General features: G+C 41.8%; 2 protein-coding genes and 1 long non-coding RNA gene across 8 annotated transcripts in view; 1 reads left to right on the top strand and 2 right to left on the bottom strand.

Moving 5' to 3' along the window:
* CHRNA9 (cholinergic receptor nicotinic alpha 9 subunit) overlaps positions 1-5,584 on the bottom strand; it is a 35,424-nt gene extending 29,840 nt beyond the window's left edge. Inside the window, exon 1 of the mRNA XM_081208939.1 lies at positions 5,556-5,584. The gene's annotated coding sequence lies outside the window, so the exon portion shown is untranslated. The remainder of the gene's footprint in view (positions 1-5,555) is intronic.
* The window catches only part of RHOH (ras homolog family member H), a 25,476-nt gene extending 9,963 nt beyond the window's left edge, over positions 1-15,513 (bottom strand). The window contains exons 1-2 of one of the 3 annotated variants that reach the window (XM_081209168.1): positions 14,167-15,513; positions 7,257-7,334 (exon numbers count right to left, since the gene is read on the bottom strand). The gene's annotated coding sequence lies outside the window, so the exon portion shown is untranslated. Of the gene's footprint in view, positions 1-7,256; positions 9,192-14,166 lie in introns of those variants that run through there. The other 2 variants (XM_081209170.1, XM_081209169.1) reach the window with 2 other exon arrangements.
* Positions 1-21,970, top strand: part of LOC308595173 — a 52,601-nt gene that overhangs the window by 19,045 nt on the left and 11,586 nt on the right. For 3 of the 4 annotated variants that reach the window (XR_014011853.1, XR_014011854.1, XR_014011855.1), the window contains exon 3: positions 972-1,046. This is a non-coding gene — a long non-coding RNA (uncharacterized lncRNA). Of the gene's footprint in view, positions 1-971; positions 1,047-3,728; positions 4,892-21,970 lie in introns of all 4 variants that reach the window. The other variant, XR_014011852.1, reaches the window with a different exon arrangement.

Raw genomic sequence — 21,970 nt, 5'->3', positions numbered from 1 at the left:
GGGCGGTTGTAGTCAAGGCCAATATATTTCTAGACTACATATAAACAGATTCACGAAGTGTTAACCTGAGTTGCAGGTGATGACCACTGTCTGTATATTTCTGTAGCTCATTTCCTTTTGGACTCACTGTTTAAAGCCCCCCCCCCCATGTGTATGTTTGTGTGTTTGTGTATCACATTCACACACATGTAGAAACGTATATCCAACTATATCTTTGTCTTCCTCTTTCTGGTGAGGTCAAAATTTGTACCACCTGTGTTATTGACAACAGTGGTAGGATGTCTGTGTTATTAAGAACTGTTTCCTGGGACTGGCCACTGTTAATAATATGATTAACCCTATTAACAGTGGACTTTCTAAAAAAATAAAATAAAACAGGTGTTGATAGCACAGATATTGTGGCATTGGTAATCCAACTTGCACAGGCAGTGTGATAAAATCCATTGATTTTACAACGGAACTGTAATTCAGTCGTTTCGTGTTTGTCATCACCTACTATCTGGGTGGCTGGGGCAACCCAGTCAGATGAGCAGGATATAAAAGTTGTTGTTGTTGTTGTTGTTGAGTAGGTAAAAAGGTAAAGGACCCCTGACAGTTAAGTCCACTCTGGGGTTGCAGCGTTCATCTCACTTTACAAGCCGAGGGAGCCGGCGTTTGTCTGCTTCCGCAGACAGTTTTTCCGGGTCATGTGGCCAGCATGACTAAGCCGCTTCTGGTGGAACCAGAGCAGCCTATTTTCAGTGGAGAAATGTTGGAGGGTATGCCTTTTCTGTTTGTGTTGTATGTTTTTTTAGGTTATAAAGTTGAAGGCAGGGACTGTGTTTCTCTTTCATTTCTTTTTAGAGATTTGGCTGAAGAGCAGGATTATATATTTTTTAAAACCAACAATAATTGCATAATAAATGTGTTAGTCTTTAAAGTGATATAAGATGCCCTGCTTTTTCCTTTCTTTTCTTTTTTTGCTTCCACAGAGCAATGCAGTGAACCCTCTGGAACATCTTCACTATCGACTTGATGCATCTGCCTTTGAAAGCTCATGCAGCAACGTAAGCGTTACTTTTTAAAGTTATAAGACTTGCCTCTGCATTTCTAAAGGTTTCTTAGCACAATTAATTTGGGCGTTTATTTTGCACCCTTTGCTTATATTATTTGCATGGTTTTAAAAAATTACATAAATGTTTGTTGTGCTTTTTAAAAGCTCAGAATTCGTAAGTTTGCCTGACTGCAATTTTATTACAGCCATATCATAGCAAAGGGTCATTGTGTGTCAATGCAATTTTACGTACAGCACAAAAGCAGCAGTAACAGAGGAAGGTGTACCAGCTGGGGACCTTTGTGGGCTCCCATGCTCGTGCTTTCGTGTTAAATAGGAAATGTGAGAAAAAAGCCTCTGAGAAAAAAGGAAGGAGGTGGTTTGAGAGAATCCGGCACTGTCTCAGCTCTTCAAATTGTGTAGATTGGCCACAACAATCCTCTGGTTCTGCCAGGAGGGACCGAAGGTGGAGCTAAGGATCAGTTGTAAAGATTGACTGTGCAAAAGAAAAATTTACTCTGATGCATTCCAGGAGCATTCCAGGATTCTCTGGAGGACTGTTAAACAGCTACATTGGTATTAACGGATATGAGTTTGTTGTTTAATTATATCCTAAAACAAAGGTTGTCATTTAATACGTTTAGGTTATGTACGCCCTGCCTTTAGCTGGATATACTATGATTTTTTTTTTTATTGTTGTAATTTTGGGAAAGTGTCAATAATGTCCAGGAAAACACACAACGGAAGTGTTGATTCTTTGGCAATTTTTGCAAAAAAAACCTCAACAGCATTTGTGTCCGGATTTTCACTTTTTGGCCACCCAAAACAAAAATAAACTAGCAACGGAACACAAGTGTGTGTGTGTGTGTGTGTGTGTGTGTGTACACACACACACACACTCCCGTTGCTCGGTCCCTGCTACTGCCAACCTAGCAGTTCGAAAGCACATCAAAGTACAAGTGGATAAATAGGTACTGCTCCGGATGGACTCTAAAGAAGATAAGCTCTCCCCTATATTACCCGGTAGGTCACTGCACTCTGCAAGAAAGTTTCTCATTAAACTCTTCATAATACCAGAATCCTGCTCCACAGTAACTCAGAACAGTGGCTGCCCCTAGCCTGCGGAAAAGCATCCTTGTCTGAGATATGACAGATTCCCACAGTCTCTACTTTCTGGAAGACGTTTTTGTCAGGGTCGGCTTTTCCAGATGAATGAAAAGAGTCCCTTGCCACCAGTGGTGTGTGGTCTAGGGGGGCTAGGCCAGTCCCCTAAATGTTCCCCTGGAGCCTCCGTCCCAAAATCCAGGAAGCTTCTGCCCAGCTTGGGACGATGCCCTGATGGGTCCAAGAGCCATCCTGCCACAATCCCATAGCGCACCCACCTTTGAGAAGGAAGCAGGAGGGCTCTGGCATCCCATCAGAGGCTCACGATGCTCATGCGCACATCAACGCCCAATTTGCCCTTGCAAGCTGACAGCTCTGGCCCTAACTGTCCCCCTATGCAAAATTTCACCCCACGCCCCTTCTTGCCACAGGTGCTAATTTCTCACCACATCATTTAAACCATGGGTAGGCAAACTAAGGCCCGGGGGCCAGATCCGGCCAGATCGCCTTCGAAATCTGGCCCGCGGATGGTCCGGGAATCAGCGTGTTTTTACATGAGTAGAATGTGTCCTTTTATTTAAAATGCATCTCTGGGTTATTTGTGGGGCATAGGAATTCGTTCATATTTTTTTTCAAAATATAGTCTGGCCCCCCACAAGGTCTGAGGGACAGTGGACCAGCCTCCTGTTGAAAAAGTTTGCTGACCCCTGGTTTAAACCTATTGTCAGCTGCTGCCATTTGGACTGCTCTTAAAGGCCTTTTTAGCTGCTTTTAGTGTTTGCCTGTAAGTTCGTGCATTCAGGGCCGTAGCCCGAGGAAGTCCCTCACAACAGATCAGCAGGCACATGGAAAGAAGGTAAAGTCCCGACCAGAAAAAATGATAGCAGATTAAATTGATGGATTATGCCAAAATGGCTAAAATGACCAGAAGAATCAGAAATCAGAAAAACCAAAATCTTCATAAGGAATGGGGGAAATTTTCTAACTTATCTTTAAAAACCATTGCAAACAGTTAAAATTGTTAGTAGGATTGGAATAACACTTATAGTTTAATGGTGAATTTTGGACACAATGGAGAGGTAAAATAATTGGATTATTAAAAAAGATGCAGGAGGAAAAGATTAACAATAATACCCACAAAGGGAAGGGGGAAAGTCCAGGAGATTCTTTGGAATCTTGTTTTTGTGTGTTGGATATATGATTGTAAAACTTTAATCTGAAAAACCAAATAATTTTTATTTTATTTTTAAAAAAGAGAGATTAGGCAGGCACCCTCCTTGCTGAACCTTCAAGTAAAGGCTTTCTTGTACCTGTGAACCCATTAAGCTAGTATTTGTTCTCTGTCTGGTTTATAGGAAGAATTTTCCCAGTGTTGGTTTTCTGCATGGTTTATTTTTATGCACACCACTTAGAAAGGCTAATGATTAGGTCATGTATGAAATTAATACGTAGCAACAATGAACAGCAATGACAGGTAAGTCTGTATAGGGAAAGGAAGCCCCATTTTACTTGTGCATTCATGGACATGGTGCATTAGTACTATTTAACCGCTTTTTTTCTTCCATTGTTAGTTCTGACTTTCGTTCCACAGCTTCAGCTTAAAATAAAAAGGTCAGTGAGAAGCTTCAGACTTGTCCAAGACTCGCGTCACTGCTTCCCCTCATATTTTTCCCCCTGCTTCGGTAATCTGACTGTGGACCTGAGGATTCTAGTCCGCAGCAAACAGGTTCACTAAAGTTTTAACAGCAGACTTTTCTAATAGCTTCCAATGTGCAATGAACACCACCACTGTTTCAACAAGTTAGAAAAGACTTGCACAATAAAAGTAGGGAGGCTGCAAAGTCTCTCAGAAGTTGGAGCTCTTCAGAGGAGCAGTTTCAGAACAACCTGCCATGCAGTCAGTACAAGAGCGGGAAAAATATGTAAAGGTTGACCGGCATTTTGATAGGCCATTTTCTTCTCTCTTTCTCTCTCTCTCTCTCACACATTTGACTACTGGTTTTATGCAGTGCTTTTTTTCTTTCAAAAATTGTTTAGGGGTACTCTCATTTTGACTCAAGAAAATCACCATTTTATAGTTCAAATTGGGGAAATAAATACAGTAAATGGACAAAAGTACAAAGATTCACAAATGTTTTGGGGTATGTGTACCCCTGCGTACCCCCCAGAAAAAAGCACTAAACGTATGTATGTGTGTTTACCTTATGCAATTATCAAAGTACTGGTTTTATGTATAATTCAGATTTTTTAGGTCAGCTTGTTTCAACTTCTGACTTTGATTGATCATTTTGATACATATTTTACTTAGAGGTTTTTAACAATGAAGCTGTATACAAATTTGGAAAATGAATAAACAAACAAAAGAATCCATTGCTATTTCTGAGTAATTAAACTGGGAGGCGAAGCAGAACCCTGAATTTTAATGTTTATGGAGCGGTTCCCCAACTCTTCAAACCACTCAAATGAAAAGTCAGGGTGTATCATTCCCTTGAATGAAAGAAAAAGACGGATTTCAGCTTCAGCACTTGCCTAAAAATGGTCTTCATACTGTAAACTCTGTGCTATATCATTTGAAGGGTCAGCCCAAGACCTTTGGCTGTAAGATTTTGTACCTTTTAAGCACATGCGTTACAACTTATACAGCAAAGGGAGCATAAAGCTGAACGCTGTCCTGCTTCTTTTATTCCGGAGCATCCTAATTAAAATCTAGCTTTTACCAAACTTACTTGATTGCTGTTTGTTACTCCTCCTTCGGTAAGTTAATTTAAATAGTATTGCTATATTCCATTTTCTGTTACATCATTCCAAGAATTGATGGAGTGAAATTTCACCTCCAATTTGCTGCTATACAGATCCTGACACTGATAAGGAGGTTAACAATCATTTCCAAGTCAGCATCCTTCATTGTAATCCCTTTAAATCGGTAGTAGCATCTTTGGCTCTAAAGGTAATAAAACAATATTCATTTCCCTGCCTAGACTCCAGATTGTACTCCGAAAAGTCTTTCCCCCTTTAAATGCAGAGGTTTAAAAATATAAATAAATAAATAAATAATCCTTGGGAAGTCTAATCTGACCAGAGTCGGAAAAACCCTGCAGTTAAGGGTAAAAAGTCCAGGACAAATGGTGATGCGGTTTACTTTTTCCTCAATTGTGGACAAGTCCTAGGGTTGCCTAGAGTGGCTGGGGTAGGTGGGTGGGGTATAAATAATAATAATATATTATTATTATTATTATTATTATTATTATTATTATTATTATTATTATTATTATCACTACTACTGCCATATTTCAAAAAGTAACACCCCAATATTGTTGAGCTTTTTTCTTAGGAAACACCAAAAGTTTTTACAAACACTCATATGGCAGCCCTGCACTGGTCAGATTACCATTTAGAGTATATTTGAAACAGCACTGACCTATGGGAAATCTATACAAGTGCTGTACATTTTCTTTTGCTTCGTTGTGAATCAGGTTTTTGTGTGTTTTTTAAGGTGAAATGTATGTTTTTTAGCTCATTTTCATTTTTAATTATTTTTCTTCCTGATCATTACTTGGATTTAGTCCTTTACCATGGATTTTCCTTGCATTTTTTGCAGCTAATTTTTCTGTGGCAATGTTTATTTTTATACTGACGAGGATGCTCTGTTTATTTTAAGTTTTACAGATATCCTCTCCTTTTTGTTTCGGTATTTGCTGTTTATTTAAGATGTTTTAACCTGTGTTGTAAACCGCTTAAAGAGCTTTGTCTAACTACAAGCGGTATATAAATGGTCCAAATAAAAGAAAGAAATAATAAAATATCTGGGCATATGGCACCCGTAGCTGAACACATGCATACGTATAAACCGCTATTAGTAGCTGCAGCACATCTTCAACCCACAAATCTGCAACAATGGCTTCAGGATGCGGGACCAGGTCAGGGAAATGACATGTGGAAAGAGCTAACCCACTCCCTGGGACGCTGAAAGCAAACTCGGAGCCACCCACACTTGCCCAGCTGCTTTTAACTAAAAACAGCAATGGAAGATGGTCACGCTGCATTGTTCACATCAATCCATCTTAAAGCCTGATAAAAAAATTTATAATTTTAGTTCGACAAAGTAAGAACCATAAATAGATAAGAATAAAAATTTGCACCCCACCACTGAGACCATTCCACTGTAACTATCCAAGCTCCCAAGATGTAAACACCTCTTGCGATGGTTTGACCCCTTTCCGTTTTATCAGTACAGATTCTATAAACACCCTCCATATCTCATCATTTCTCCTGCATATTCCTTATTGCACATTACCTTAATGGCACAAGTTAATTTATCATTAATAAACATGTTAATTTTGCTCTGTCTCATGAGACCAGGGCCCTGCGGGATCTGATTTCTTTCTGCAGGGCCTGTAAGACAGAGTTGTTCCACCTCGCCTTTGGCTTGGAATCAGTTTTATTCCTTCCCCCTCTTTCTTTTTCCTTTCTCCTCCTATGAAGAGATTGCACCCAAATGTTTTAATGTTGTATCTTAATCTTTTAAATTGTATTTTAATCAACTTGTTTTTATTATTGGTTGTTAGCCGCCCTGAGCCTGGTCTTGGCTGGGGGGGGCGGGGTATAATTATTATTATTATTATTATTATTATTATTATTATTATTATTATTATCATCATCATCATTAATAGCTCTATCCCACACCTCTTTATACCATTCTTCCGTTTTATATTCTGCTTGCCCCTTCCAGCTATCATAATTCATGCAGCTGTCAATAAATTTGTGAGCAAGCCCTTCATAGCCTGAGAACCTTCCACCCCATCGGAAATGGATAATAATGCTACCTCTGGACTTTTGGTCAGGTTTAACCCAGTGATTTCTGCTATCTCCTTAAACACCCTTTTGTAAAAAAAAGAAATGTACATAATTACACCCCCACCACATATGAACATAATTCCCTGTTTTCTGGCATCCCCTCCAACATGAACACCAAATATTCCTTGTTTATTTGATTTAATCTGACTGGAGTTAAATACAGCCTCCGAAAGCCTGATAAATTTATGGTACACTGGACTTCCACAGGCAAGAAGCAACCCCCTCAGATGCCTGCTTTGTGAGCGCAGTTCACAGTTCTCCTTACCTTCCTCTACACCTGTCTTCCAGAGTGACTGCTTTGGATCAAAACGGCTTCTTGAAATACTCCTTCCTTCCCCCTACCCTAAAACAAAAATTTTAAAAAACCGGGTCACTTAGCAGAATGACATTCTATTTTACGGAGCAATCTTATGAAAACAGTAATTTCTGGGTCTATGGGAGGAGAATGTTAACGTAGACTTTAATCACAACCATTTCATTCTCTACTAGGCGTCAAGCGAGACATGAAGTTTGTGGGGCAGTTAGGCTTTGTGCAGCTGTTTTAGTTAGTTATATAATAACTAGAGGTGAAGAGGGGGGAAACTGGATTGGGGTGAGGGGTGGTGGTCTTTAACCCTTTTCCTCACTTCCGTCCTAATCTGAATTGCCTGGCATTGCAACTGGAGGAAAGCATCAATGGTCCTACTCTGGCTCAGGGGTCCCCTGAAGCAGTTCTTTGTTAAACCAAAATAATCTATGCGAAACCAAACTGCACGGTCAAAGTCATGTTTAGTTTGGCCTAAGATTTTCATCTCTTTTTTTCTGATATTGTTCATGTGCATTTAAGAAGTGCCTGACACATAGAAATGTAAGAGGTGAAGGAGTTTTGGGGGTTTTTTGGTCTGGAGATTGATTGTGGGGAAACCGCCGCCTGGTAAATTTCTGCTTTTAGAGCTGTTTTTAAAGGCGCATAAGTGAGACCTGGTAAAAATATGGTAACCTTCCTTTTCTGTACTGAAAATGGAAAGAAGCAGTTGTCAAAAAGGTTACAGTGCGTGGATTAATCTGAGGCAAGCCCAGGGTGTGTGAATGATGGGAAAGCTCCTAGGAGCTTTGCCATATGTACAGCTCAGATGCACAGCTCATCTGTTTGATTTCCACATTGCAAAATCATACCTCTGTAGTCATTTTCGGGTCATTTACTGGTACACCCGTATGTTTCCAGATTATGAAGTTTGAACCTGACGTTTGCAGCAGTTCCAGGACATATTATAAATCAGTAGGTACAGGTGTATAAACACATTTAGGATATATTCCTATTGTACTTGTGGGATGCAAGATTCAGATGCTGCTTACAGAGAACCTAACCTATAATCTGCAGATGCACTCAGAGACTGAGCTGTCCGCAATGGGCCTGTGTTGCTTCTCTGACTCCTCTTTAGGAGAAGGAAGAGAAACCACCATAGATAGGGCAAATGGCGCCTCTAGACTCACAGCTATGCCACACTGACATCACACCAGATGCTTTTGAATTGTGTGGTCACTAGGCAGAAGGATATGAGCTTGGTGTAAAAGGCCAAGACACCCCAAAATTGTAGAGCTTTTTAAGGAAAACCCGGAGTTGTTGTCGAGCTTCTTTTACAAAATGGCCGTAAAAAGATCCAGGAAAAGGGGTCATCTTTTGGAGATTCTCCCGGATGTCAATTCCGCCTTTAAAAAAGCAGCACTGACCTATGGTGCTGTGCATTCATATTCTGCTAGCCAAACCCATCTGTTTTTCAATCAGGCCGCTACATGTATTTGACACCATGTCTATAACCACCTGGGCTCCCTGGTATATCTTCGTTTCCCAACCTGTGTGTGCCCCAATCTAACAGAATCTGTGGGGAGCAGCTTAGATTAAAATGCATATTCTGTAGAAGAAGCATGAATCCTCAGTCCTCCTCAGAGGCAGACCCTCCAAGTGTCCCCACGTCATTTTTGGTTCCTTATTTTGCTTTTTTGTGTTGTCATTTTTAGTTGTTATGCCAAGGAGCCTCAAAAGCAGCAAGTGGCCTGAGCTCCTCTGGACCTCTGCATACCCTCCAAACATTCCCCAGTGAAAATGGGGAAGTCCCATTCCATCATGAAAATTTTACTATCTATACTATCTATACCCCACACATCTTATTGGGTTGCCCCAGCGCTCTGGGCGACTTCCAACATATATAAAAACATAATAAAATGTTAAACATTAAGAAAAAAACTTCCCTATACACCATTGCCTTCAGGCAGCTTGGGGGTCAGATAATTCCATATCCTCCAACATTTCTCAAATTAAAATAGAGACATCCTAAGGAAAAGCGGGACATTCTGGGGTGAAATCAGAAACCAGGACGGCTTCTCTAAATCAGGAATGTCCCTAGAAAATAGGGACATTTGGAGGGTCTGCAAGAGACAGTAGACCCCTTTCTTTCTCACAAATAAGTGATTTCTGCGGGCTTAAGGCTCATGCGGCAGCTAGACTGGTGACTGGTAGCGGACTGGTAGGTTGAAAGACCTACATTGGCTCCCAGTACGTTTCCGAGCAAAATTCAAAGTGCTGGTGCTGACCTTTAAAGCCCTAAGTGGCCTCGGTCCAGTATATCTGAAGGAGCGTCTCCACCCCCATCGTTCTACCCGGACACTGAGGTCCAGCACCGAGGGCCTTCTGGCGGTTCCCTCACTGCGAGAAGCCAAGTTACAGGGAACCAGGCAGAGGGCCTTCTCGGTAGTGGCGCCTTCCCTGTGGAATACCCTCCCACCAGATGTCAAAGAGAACAACAACTACCAGGCTTTTAGAAGACATCTGAAGGCAGCCCTGTTTCAGGAAGCTTTTAATGTTTGATGTATTATAGTATTTTAATATTCTTTTGGAAGCCGCCCAGAGTGGCTGGGGAAGCCCAGCCAGATGGGCGGAGTATTAATAAATAATAATAATAATAATAATAACAATAATAATAATAATAATAATAATAATAATTATTATTATTATTATTATTATTATTATTATTAACCTAACTGCACTGGTTTATGGACTGTGTAAAAAGCACTGCAAACTGTGGTCCAAAGTTTGGAATGGCACGTTGACTTCCCAGTCCTTGGGTTTTTGATACAAAATGTATCTGACGGCAACCATCTTTCCCTTGTAAGGTCTGGTGGCGTCTTTTAAAATGACCACTGATAGTCAGATTCTCAAAGCACATTGCTTAGTATTCTGTACGTTATCAACTTGTTTGATTCAGAGAAGAATCTGGAACTTCAGCCATGTTTGTATATGTGCACATATCACACACACTTTATAAAATATAGGGGCGAAATGTGGCAACGCTAGAAAGAAAAATAATAATAATTGTGTTGGCAGACTTTTAGAACAGAGCATTCAGCCAATTTACTAAGGAGCCTTCCTTTCAAATGTTTCCTTTTCCCACCTCCCATCAGTGGATGCTATTTTTTTGGCATCAACTGTATCCTTAAGTTATGGATCATGACCATCGACTCATCTTTTAAGAACCGGCTCATCAGGAGATAAGGACAGGATCACATTGAGCAACTTCAAATCTCATTGGTTTCAGTGAAATATTCAAGTGCATTCTTAACTTTCTCCCATTTAAATCGATGGCATTTCATTGTACAAATTGGAAGGAAAAGAAGATGGTGTATCACTGTCACTTCTATGGGCCAGGTTTCATTTCAGAGAAATATACACCTTTAAAAAAAAAATAAACCCCAAACTTTAATAATACATCCTAATAATACAGTAAATGCTAGCATGTTTGTTAGAACTATTAACTGTAAGTACTTACAGAACAAGACAGGATTTCTAAACTCGTTTACCTGGGAGCAAGCCAAACTGGATTTAGTAGGGCTCACTTCTAAGTAGACAAGATTAGAGTCATGTAACCTGTGAAAATCTCCAGGCTACAATCTAACATGGATTTAGATGCACAGAAGCCGACTGATGATTTCAGCTTTACACTCCTAATTCTGTAGCGGGGCCTCTCATCATTTAGATTGTTTTATACATGGCGGCAGAGGGGAACATTTTTCTTTCTTTGCCTGTTTATTCCAGGTTATTCTGCGTGGCACGTTTGACATCATATCCCTCCCTGATCTTTCCTCCCAAACGTTTCAGGATCCAAAATAAGATCAGCTATTGATTGCCTTCCTCGGCTTCCTTTACCCCCTAAGATGAATCTATTTCTGCATGTATTCTGAACACGATCTGAATTTAGGACAAAATATCCCGATTGAGATTGCTCTTTCCGCAGTGCTACTATTGATTCCAAAGAAGGCTTTTGCGGGACTCGGAGTGAGTTATGAAAATAAAAACATACGATACGTAAAATTAAAAACCCACATTAGAACACTGGAAAATACAACATAAGAACAAAATTCAGGGTGCAAAAATCTCCTGAAATAAAACCATCTTAACCTGGCGTCTGAAACAACAGGGCAGTGCCTGCCTGATTTCTGAGTTTAATTGAGTTGGACCCACAACAACAAATGCATAAACTTGAGCTGGCAAATATATGGTATGGATGCATGCGTGTGCTTTATCCAGCCAGTTAAGTGGCCGCAAAGTCTTTTAATTTCAAAGGGGCAGATAAGCATATATTTAACCATCTTCCATTGAAATCACTGGGATGAGATTGTGCCCTCTACTGCTGGTATATTTGGCTTCGCATCTCTTTCGCTGCATAACCTCGCAACATTTCTCCAATGAAAATAGGAATGTCCTATTCCATCATCATCATCATCATAGCCAGCCATCTGACTAGGTTGCTCCAGCCACTCTGGGCAGCTTCCAGCATATATAAAACATAACGAAACATTTTAAAACTTCCCTATACAGGGCTGCCTTCAGATGTCTTCTAAATGCTGTATAATTATCTCATTGGCCTCATAACTCCATACCCTCCACCATTTCTCTGATGAAAATAGGGACATCCTAAGGAGAAGCGGGACATTCCAGGATCAAATCAGAAACTGGGAGGATGGCTTCTGTAAATCCGGAACTGTCCCTGGAAAATAGGGACACTTGGAGGGTCAGTGTGGAATCCCTAAAGGTTAGCCAAACAACACTCAACGGTATAGGAAAGGCTGTAGCGTGTCTAAACTTCATGAACTACGGCTGAAGTTTATTCTGAAATAGTGATAGTTTTGAATCGGTGCTAGTTGACCACACATGTCCCATTCATGGGGCCCCATTGCTCTTGCGGCTCCACCACCCTGAGCAGTCAGAAGGCCCCTTCTCCTACACCCTCAAATGACTCCATCCTTTCTCCCATCCTGTCCCTTCTTCTTGGAACTGCTTCCCCAAAAACCAGCACAATGCTATCTCTCTTCAAATCTCCACTCCGAATTCACCTTTCCCTCAAAGCATTTGGCCCAACCCTTTAGTCCTCATCCCCTGCTGGGGAAGAGCGGTGTTAAGCGTGTTTCCTTTGTATGCAGAAATCACTGGGTTCAGTCCTTAGCATCTCCAGGTGAGAACCTGGCTTGAGAGAGAATTCTGGAAAGTTTCTGCCAAGCGTCTGATTCAATATAAAGCAGCTTCCTTATACAGTGGTACCTCGGGTTCCATACGCTTCAGGTTCCATACGCATCAGGTTCCATACGCATCAGGTTACAGACTCCGCTAACCCAGAAATAGTGCTTCAGGTTAAGAACTTTGCTTCAGGATGAGAACAGAAATCGTGCTCCAGCGGCACTGAGCAGCAGGAGGCCCCATTAGCTAAAGTGGTGCTTCAGGTTAAGAACAGTTTCAGGTTAAGAACGGACCTCTGGAACAAATTAAGTTCTTAACCTGAGGTACGATTGTAACTCTCAGTATGCCTGTCAACAGGGCAAGCCTATATATGTCTACTCAGAAGTAAGTCCCATTGTGCTCTCAGTGGGGCCTACTCAGAAGTACAGGATTATAGCCCGAACTGACAATGTGCCCTCCTCAATTTATTGCCAGGCCTGAGCAAAGGGCACATTGCAAACTTTTCTGCCTAGGAACTAGCATTTTCTTGATTCCTCCGTAAAGTGCCGCACACATTGAGGCGATGTACAAGTAAAATTCAAGTTGACAACATATTTAAATTGTAGCAACCCAAATCACACTAATTGTCAAAACTTTGCTTTGCACTTCGTCCCGGATCCAACAGCACTCTGCTGTGTGATACTGGGAGAGTCGTACACAGGCAGAGCTGCCGAACGTATACAAGCCTATGAATATACTACACGTCAAGAGACAAAGCACATATTTTTGTAAACTAAGAAATCTTTAATAAAAATATATTTTTTAAAAAATCAAACAGGCTAGCAGACAGCCCCCCAAGCATCCTTTCTTTTCTTTTTTCTTTTTGTTGTTGTTGTTATTATAACAATAATTTTTATAGAAATGAAGAAGGCAATTAGACAAAACTGTTCTGTTTCAAGTCCCACTCAAATCATCATAATAATGATAATACAGTGGTACCTCAAGTTAAGTACTTAATTCGTTCCAGAGGTCTGTACTTAAACTGAAACTGTTCTTAACCTGAAGCACCACTTTAGCTAATGGGGCCTCCTGCTGCTGCCACGCCACTGGAGCATGATTTCTGTTCTTATCCTGAAGCAAAGTTCTTAACCTAAAGCACTATTTCTGGGTTAGCGGAGTCTGTAACCTGAAGTGTATGTAACCTGAAGCGTATGTAACCTGAGGTACCACTGTAATGATAATGATAATAATAATAATGATAATAATGATAATAATGATTTTATTGTTGATACCCTACCCATCTGGCTAGGTTTTCCCAGCCACTCTGGGCAGCTTCCAGCAAAATATAAAAAATAACAAAATGTCAGACATTAAAAACTTCCCTGATGCTTTCTAAAAGTTGTGCAATTCTTTATCTCCCTGACATCTGATGGGAGGCCGTTCCACAGGGAGGGCGCCACTGCTGAGAAGGCCCTCTGTCTAGTTCCCTGTAACTTGGCTTCTCGTAGTGAGGGAACCGCCAGAAGTGGACCCTCAGAAGTGGACCTCAGTGTCTGGGCTGAACGATGGAGGTGGAGACGTTCAGCGGGAGTGCTTGGAAATATCCTTAATAATCAGCAAGGAAAGTGGGTAGATAAACCTTCAGAAAGAAAGAAAGAAAGAAAGAAAGAAAGAAAGAAAGAAAGAAAGAAAGAAAGAACCTACTTACCAGATTCAGGATGATAAACACTTGTAACACTTTGGCAACGAACAGTGTCCTTAGGAAGGCAATAATTAAAAATTACGGCCCATTCTCCATTCCCCTTGCAGTCATCGTTTTGCAATGATTGACCATTTCAAGCAGCAAAAAAGAAGCCAATGCGGCCGTCTTAATTTTCAGATAAGCACCACCACCCTTTACTAGCTTCAGTAGAGAAGAAACTGGTGTGAAGGGAAGGGCGAAGGAGGAGAGAGAGATAAGTCAGCAGCTGAGTTTGTGTCAGTTTCCTGAGGGCTTCTCAGCTCTGCCTGTGTGGGTTTCACTGTGGGTTTAGAAGATCAAGACAACCTGAATACTCTTAAGAGGCACAAAGGCAGGGGAAGGAAAAGTCAGGTCTGGAGGCCTGTTTTCTCACACATCCCTCCATTGCTCTCTCTTAGGGCTGCCATATGTCCAGATTTCCCTGGACATTAACAGGATTTCAAAGGTGCATTGAAGTCCTGGGGGAATTTCTGAAAGGTGGTGCTTTGTCCTGGATCTTAGGCAAATCAATAGAAAAATCTCTGGGGGGGTTTTGGAAGCGTTTTTGTAAAAAAGCTCAACAATGTTGGGGACTTCCTAAAGAAAGCTCAGCAACTTCCAGGGTGTCCTGGTTTTTACTTTTTGAAATATAGCATCCCATTGCATAATGATAATTTTACTATTTATACCTGGCCCATCTCATTGGGTTGCCCCAGCCACTCTGGGCAGCTTGCAACATATACAAAAGCATCATAAAACAATAAAAAAAAAATATTCCCTATATAGGATTGCCTTCAGGCGGCTTGGGGATCGGATAACTGCATACCCTCCAACATTTCTCCAATGAAAATAGGGATGTCCTAAGGAAAAGTGGGACATTCCGGGATCAAATCAGAAACCAGGACAGCTTCTCTAAATCAGGGACATCCCTGGAAAATAGGGACACTTGGAGGTTCTGGGTTTGTATATGTTTGGAAAAGATAGTAGAAATATTATATTCTGTATTGGTGTTTAGCTGATTTTGGACCCGATGGATGTGGGAAAGGCAGGTTGTTTCTGTGCAGCTCTGCACTTGGGGCAAAAGATTTGTAACTTTAGATTCTCCACCTTTGGTCACTTCGTCATGACCGGTTATCAGAATGTGAAAGATTCTTATGAGATTGTTGGCTTTCCCCGAGACATGTAGGACCGACTTTTGCAGATATGCTTAACTCACTGTTAGAGCATGAGATTCTTAATCTCAGGGTTGTGGCTTCAAGTCCTGTGTTGGGTGAAAAATTTGTGCATTCCAGGGGCTTGAACTAGATAGGTTAATTAATTAATTAATAACAACCAAACTCTTCACATGTGCAGATCTGCTGCTTCCGCTGACAAAAAAATAACTGGAACAGCATGAATATCCAAGAGACCTCTACATCGCATCAGGGCAAAGCGCAGGACACTAGTTCGTGTGTATATTTTGAAGACCTCCGGGTATGGGGCGGTATATAAATTCGGTAAATAATATTTTACCATATCAGAGCAGTGCAGCTGTTATTGGTTGCTATTTTTCTATGTTGATGTGCAACAGAGAAGAACATCTGGCTCCAGTGAGAATAATTAACACTTAACGGATCAGATGTTGACAGCTTTTTAAGCCAGTCTGAGTCATAACATCTGCAAATTGCAGAAACCAATTATTTCGGTGAAGAATGCTGGTGAGGATAAACGCAGGTGTCAGTTCTGCAGTGAAAACCATTGAGCAGTGTTTGAACAGAAACAAAAGGTCAATTCATAACTGTACCACGAAATGTAGAAATGCAACAAAGGGGATAGGGAACCTGTGATCTCCCAGATGTTTTTTGACTACAACACCCATCATCCTGACCGTTGGCTCTGCTGGCTGGCAATGATGGGCGTTGTGAGTCCAACAACATCTAGAGAGCCATAGGTTTCCCATCCCTGTTCTGCAAGTTGTGGGGGACATACGCACACCTTGAGCTCACGCACTTATCACAACCATGGGTAGAACCTTTGTCTGAAACAACAGTTATGTGCCTACAGCCAGAATCAGAATCCAAAATGACCTTAACAGATTGGAGAACTGGGCGTAAGCTAACAAAATGAATTTCAATAGGGACAAATGTAAGGTTCTGCACTTAGCCAGGAAGAACCAGATGCAGAAATATAGGATGGGAGACACCTGGCTTACTAGCAGTACATGTGAAACGGGTCTAGGGGTCTTGGTGGACCACAAGCTTAACAGGAGGCCCCATTAGCTAAAGTGGTGCTTCAAGTTAAGAACAGTTTCAGGTTAAGAACGGACCTCTGGAACAAATTAAGTACTTAACCCGAGGTACCACTGTAGTGTCCAGATCAAGGGTAGTAATAGTACCACTCTATTCTGCCTTAGGGACGCGGGTGGCACTGTGGGTTAAACCACAGAGCGTAGGACTTGCTGATCAGAAGGTTGGTGGTTCGAATCCCTGTGACGGGGTGAGCTCCCTTTGCTCGGTCCCTGCTCCTGCCAACTGAGCAGTTCAAAAGCACGTCAAAGTGCAAGTAGATAAATAGGTACCGCTCCGGCGGGAAGGTAAACGGTGTTTCCGTGCGCTGCTCTGGTTCGCCAGAAGCGGCTTAGTCATGCTGGCCACATGACCCGGAAGCTGTACCCTGGCTCCCTCGGCCAATAAAGCGAGATGAGCACCGCAACCCCAGAGTCGGTCACGACTGGACCTAACGGCCAGGGGTCCCTTTACCTTTTTATTCTGCCTTAGACCACACCTTGAATACTGCGTCCAAATCTGGGTACCACAATTTAAGAAGGACGTTGGCAAGCTAGAACGTGTGCAGAGTAGGGCAACCAAGATGAAAAGGTTCTGGAAACAAAGCCTTATGAGGAGCACTTGAAGGAGCTGGGTTTGCTTAGCCTGGAAAAGAGGAGACCAAGAGGAGATATGATCGCCATCTTCAAATATCTTAAGGGTTGTCACATGGAAGTTGGAGCAAGCTTGTTTTCTGTGGCTCTGGAGGATAGGACTTGAACCAATGGCTTCAAGTTGCAAGAAAGGAGATTCCGACTAAACATTCGGAAAAACTTTCTGACACTAAGAGCTGTTCAGCAGTGGAACAGACTCCCGCGAGAGGTGGTGGACTCTCCTTCCCTGGAGGTTTTTAAGCAGAGGTTGGATGGCCATCTTTCATGGATGCCTTAGTTGAGATTCCTGCACTGAAGGGGGTTGGACTGGATGACCCTCGGGGTCCCTTCCAACTCTAAGATTCTATGATTCATTCTTGAGTGCACCTTGATCACTTTGATCATATAGGTAGGACATATACTGTGGTCTAAACCACTGATCCTCTTTCTGTGGACTAACGCCAACTCCCTCGGCCTGAAAGCAAGATGAGCTCTGCAACCCCATAGTCGCCTTTGATTGGACTTAACCGTCTGGGGTCCTTTACTTTTTACCTACTTACCTATGTTAATAAGTACTGGTGGATATATAATAATCTGTGAATTGAGAGAGGGTATGCACATGCCCCTCCATTTTGTAAAATATAAAATATAGTGTATAGTGAAAGCTTGGAAATCATTCTCTCTCTATATATATTGTATCTTGTATGTATTGCATCTTATAAGGCAGTGTCTATCTATCTATCTATCTATCTATCTATCTATCTATCTATCTATCTATCTAATCTATCTCTATCATCTATCTTCTGTTTGGCAAACACTCGTAGCTGAGAAAGATTGTCTTCCATGAACACAATCTTAACAGTGAGTCTGTAAGTGACTGTGGAGGCCAATTCTCGATCCACACGTCCTTCCGCAGTGGGGACATAGGTTTCTGGGCAGGAGTTGATCACGGTGAGGGTTTGCCAAGCGTGCCTTCCTCTTTGCACATTTCTCCATCATACTTCCCACCATTATCACTGAGTGAAAGAGTGGTGAATGTTTGAGGATTGGCAGAGTGGGAGACTCTCTATGTGATTGTAAAATTAGTGAAATGTATAAATTTGAAAAGTACAGTGGTGCCCCGCAAGACGAATGCCTCGCAAGACAAAAAACTCGCTAGACAAAAGGGTTTTTCGGTTTTGCGTTGCTTCGCTAGACAAATTTCCCTATGGGCTTGCTTCGCAAGACGAAAACGTCTTGCGCTTTTTTTAAAAAAGCCGCTTGAAGAGGTGCAGTTGCGACGGACCGTGCTTCGCAAGACGAAAAACATGTGTGTGTGTGTGTGTTTGGCAAATCAAGATGCAAATCAGATTCCAAGACTCAAATAGCTTTCCCTGTTAGAAGTTATTTACTTGTGGTTAGTGCGCTGATTGTGCGCCTGTGACACGCTTGAGATGTACCGTGTCAATACAAGTTGAGGGACGGTTGATTTGCATCCCTCACTAATTTTATCTTCTCTGGCTATGGCTAAAAATGTAGCAGAAGACGGAAGTCACCCTAATTGCAAGAGCTTTTAACCATAAGGTCATAAGAGCAGCATTTGAACACAGGAGCTTAGCTGGATCGAACCAAAGAACCATCTGGCACCATGTCCTCTTTCCATTAGTGGTCAGCCAGGTGACTCTAGGAAGCCCTCAAACACAACACAAATACAACTGCTCTCTCCCACCAATATATGTTTGCAAGCATTTGCTATGCATTTGCTATGGCTTCTGTCCAGTATATCTGAAGGAGCATCTCCACCCCCATTGTTCTACCCAGACACTGAGTTCCAGCACTGAGGGCCTTCTGGCGGTTCCTTTACTGAGAGAAGCCAAGTTACAGGGAACCAGGCAGAGGGCCTTCTCGGTAGTGGCACCCGCCCTGTGGAATGCCCTCCCACCAGATGTCAAAGAGAACAACTACCAGACTTTTAGAATACATCTGAAGGCAGCCCTGTTTAGGGAAGCTTTTAACATTTGATGCATTACTGTATTTTAATATTTTGTTGGAAGCTGCCCAGAGTGGCTGGGGAAGCCACTTAAATTAAATTAATAAATAAATTGTTGTTGTTGTTGTTGTTGGTAAGCTTCAGTTAGCTGGTAGCTATTGAGAGACCTGTCCACATGCATTTATCTTATCTGTGAGATAAAATGTATTAAAATCTATTAAAATGATACAAATGGTTACAATGAAAACAGCAAAGCACCAGCCCTTTCATTAAAAGCAGTCGGTTCCCAAAAGTTCTTCCACCTGTCAGTCGAAGAACAGCAAGGAGAGACCCAGTATGGCTTTTCCAGGGAGGGAGTGGCAAAGTCTGGCAGCTGCCACTGAGAAGGCCCCCTCTCAGACTGAAATTCCCAGGTGGCAAAAAAGGTTATTTATGTATGCCACTACGGCGACCCGTATTTTGTTAGCCCCCAAAATGGAAAACGAGCGAGGTCCCAACCAAAGAAGAATGGCAACTTAAGTTGACAGAATATGCACAACTTGCAGACTTAACATATAGAATAAGAGAATAAGAAGAACATACGTCTAAAGAAGATTATTGAATATATGGGAAATAATTGTGTACCGATGAAAACACTGGCAGCATTAAGATAAATTCAACAGTGTAAACAAGTTTGGATGGATGCAGTAATGGAACACTGAATGGTATAGTTTTTGTAAAATATGCAGGGATTTATCATGTGTAAAATGAACCATGGAAAGAGAAGAAGGGAAGTCATTGATATCTTAAGGATGTAAAATGAGTGTTTTAAATTGTAAAATAGAAAATTGTATGAGGGATTACAGATTTTCAGATAGCTTGGACCTAAGCTATGTAGGGCTTTATAGGTCATGATCAGGCAGTTGTGCCCAGAAACATACAGGTGAACAAGCCAAACAAGAAAAAGCGACAGTATGTGAAGATGCAAATAAAATTAGCTTGGAAATATTTCACCGGAGACCTTATTGCATCAGCACTGTGAGGAAGTGGAGCAATTTGGATTATCACCTTCCTGTCTCCTTCCTCTGAACGGTTACTTCTGTTTTCTTCTAAGTTCTCATGTTCTTTTACGCATTGACTGATAAGCAGCTAATTAAGTCCCGCATTCGAGCAGTTTAAACGGAATCAAGCCGATGTGGGGAAAAGCTATTGAGTTCATCTTTGATGGAAGAACAGGAGACCAAATTATGGAGTTGTCTTCCTTTAAAATCAATCTCGCCAAGAAACAGGGAGTTAACGTTAATACACAAATGGTCTATGACACCTTGTAAGCCATCAGATATCTCTTTCTCGTCGAGATATTGGTGGGGTTGCAGTGGAGACTTGCCTCCATCTTTGGTGGCAATATGGAAAGGCCCAAACTTTCTGGAAGTCAGTAAAATTATAGGCAAAGAGTTTTCCCCATCTCCCCAGCTAGCTCTGCTTAACTATTTTGAAGATGAAAACCCTACACTGCAAAGAGTTAGTGTCATAACTACCAAAAGTGGCAAGAGCGGTTATGGCTAGACATTGGTGAACGTACAAACTTGGTATACCAAAGTGTAGGAAATATCCCTTCTGGAAAAAATTAACTTATAAACTCCAAGTGGCTAGGGGACAAAGCAAGGACAATTTTGCATTGATATTGTACTATCTTACTGCTTTTGTTAACAATGAAACACGCAATATAGCCCCCTCCCCCCCGATTTTAAATGGAAATGGTTAGTCTCCTAATTGAGCATACAAACCACATTTTACCTTTTATTCTGCATTCCCGTGCTTTGCAAATACAATGAATGCCTTTATGTACATATTTCTTAAGTTTCTTATTTAAAAGCAAATTAATCTTGTGTTGCGGTCCTGACAGATTTTCCTCTTCCGCTCCTTCCTCCACCCCTTGATTTCTCGGATCTCTTGAAAATGTTCTGTCGCTCTTTACTGTTTTGAATTGAAAACCGAATAAAAATGTCTCTTTTTAAAAACTAGCTAGCCTCCCTAACAATATGTGGATTCCAAAAATCACTTTTTCACCAGGGACAAGTCTCTGGGTCTGGCTGAATGTTCTTTAAAAGCTCCACGTTGAGCTGCTCATCTCCTGATTTTATATGTATGTATGTATATATACACACACACAGCACAATTGACGAGGGGGGTATTTCTGAAAGGTGGTGCTTTGTCCTGGATCTTAGACAAGTCAATCTAAAAATGGTGTTATTGTGCCGTTTTGGGTAAAACAACTTTTGGGGTGTCCCAGTTTTGAAATACGGCAACCCTACCTGAGGACTAAGGGTGGCGCTGTGGGTAAAACCTCAGTGCCTAGGACTTGCCGATCGTATGGTCGGCGGTTCGAATCCCTGTGGCGGGGTGAGCTCCCTTGCTCGGTCCCAGCTCCTGCCCACCTAGCAGTTCGAAAGCACCCCTAAGTGCAAGTAGACAAATAGGTACCACTTTATAGCGGGAAGGTAAACGGCGTTTCCGTGCGCTGCGCTGGTGCTGGCTCGCAAGAGCAGCTTCGTCACGCTGGCCACGTGACCCGGAAGTGTCTCCGGACAGCGCTGGCTCCCGGCCTCTTAAGCGAGATGAGCACGCAACCCCAGAGTTGGTCACGACTGGCCCGTACGGGCAGGGGTACCTTTACCTTTACCTTACCTGAGGACTCCAAGTTTGTGAGGTTAGAACAGGCTTTTTATACAGAATCCAAATCTCTTTCTGGTCTCCCCTCTCCCCCAATTTATTGTTCTTCACCAGTAACATCTGGTTATAAAGCAGGAGGGGAAAGCACTTGTTAGTTCTTGGAACAACCACCAGAAACTGAGAAGTGCTACTTCACTGATGGTTTTTCAGAGAAACTGTATACTAGTTCTCTCTTTGAGTGCTAAACCTGTTTCTGGGGTGTACCATTGCAGGTG

Source organism: Podarcis bocagei (genome assembly GCF_964188305.1).
Source record: "Podarcis bocagei genome assembly, chromosome: 9".
Taxonomy (NCBI): domain Eukaryota; kingdom Metazoa; phylum Chordata; class Lepidosauria; order Squamata; family Lacertidae; genus Podarcis; species Podarcis bocagei.
The sequence above is the reverse complement of the archived record's forward strand: the minus strand, read 5'-3'. Positions and strand labels throughout refer to the sequence as shown.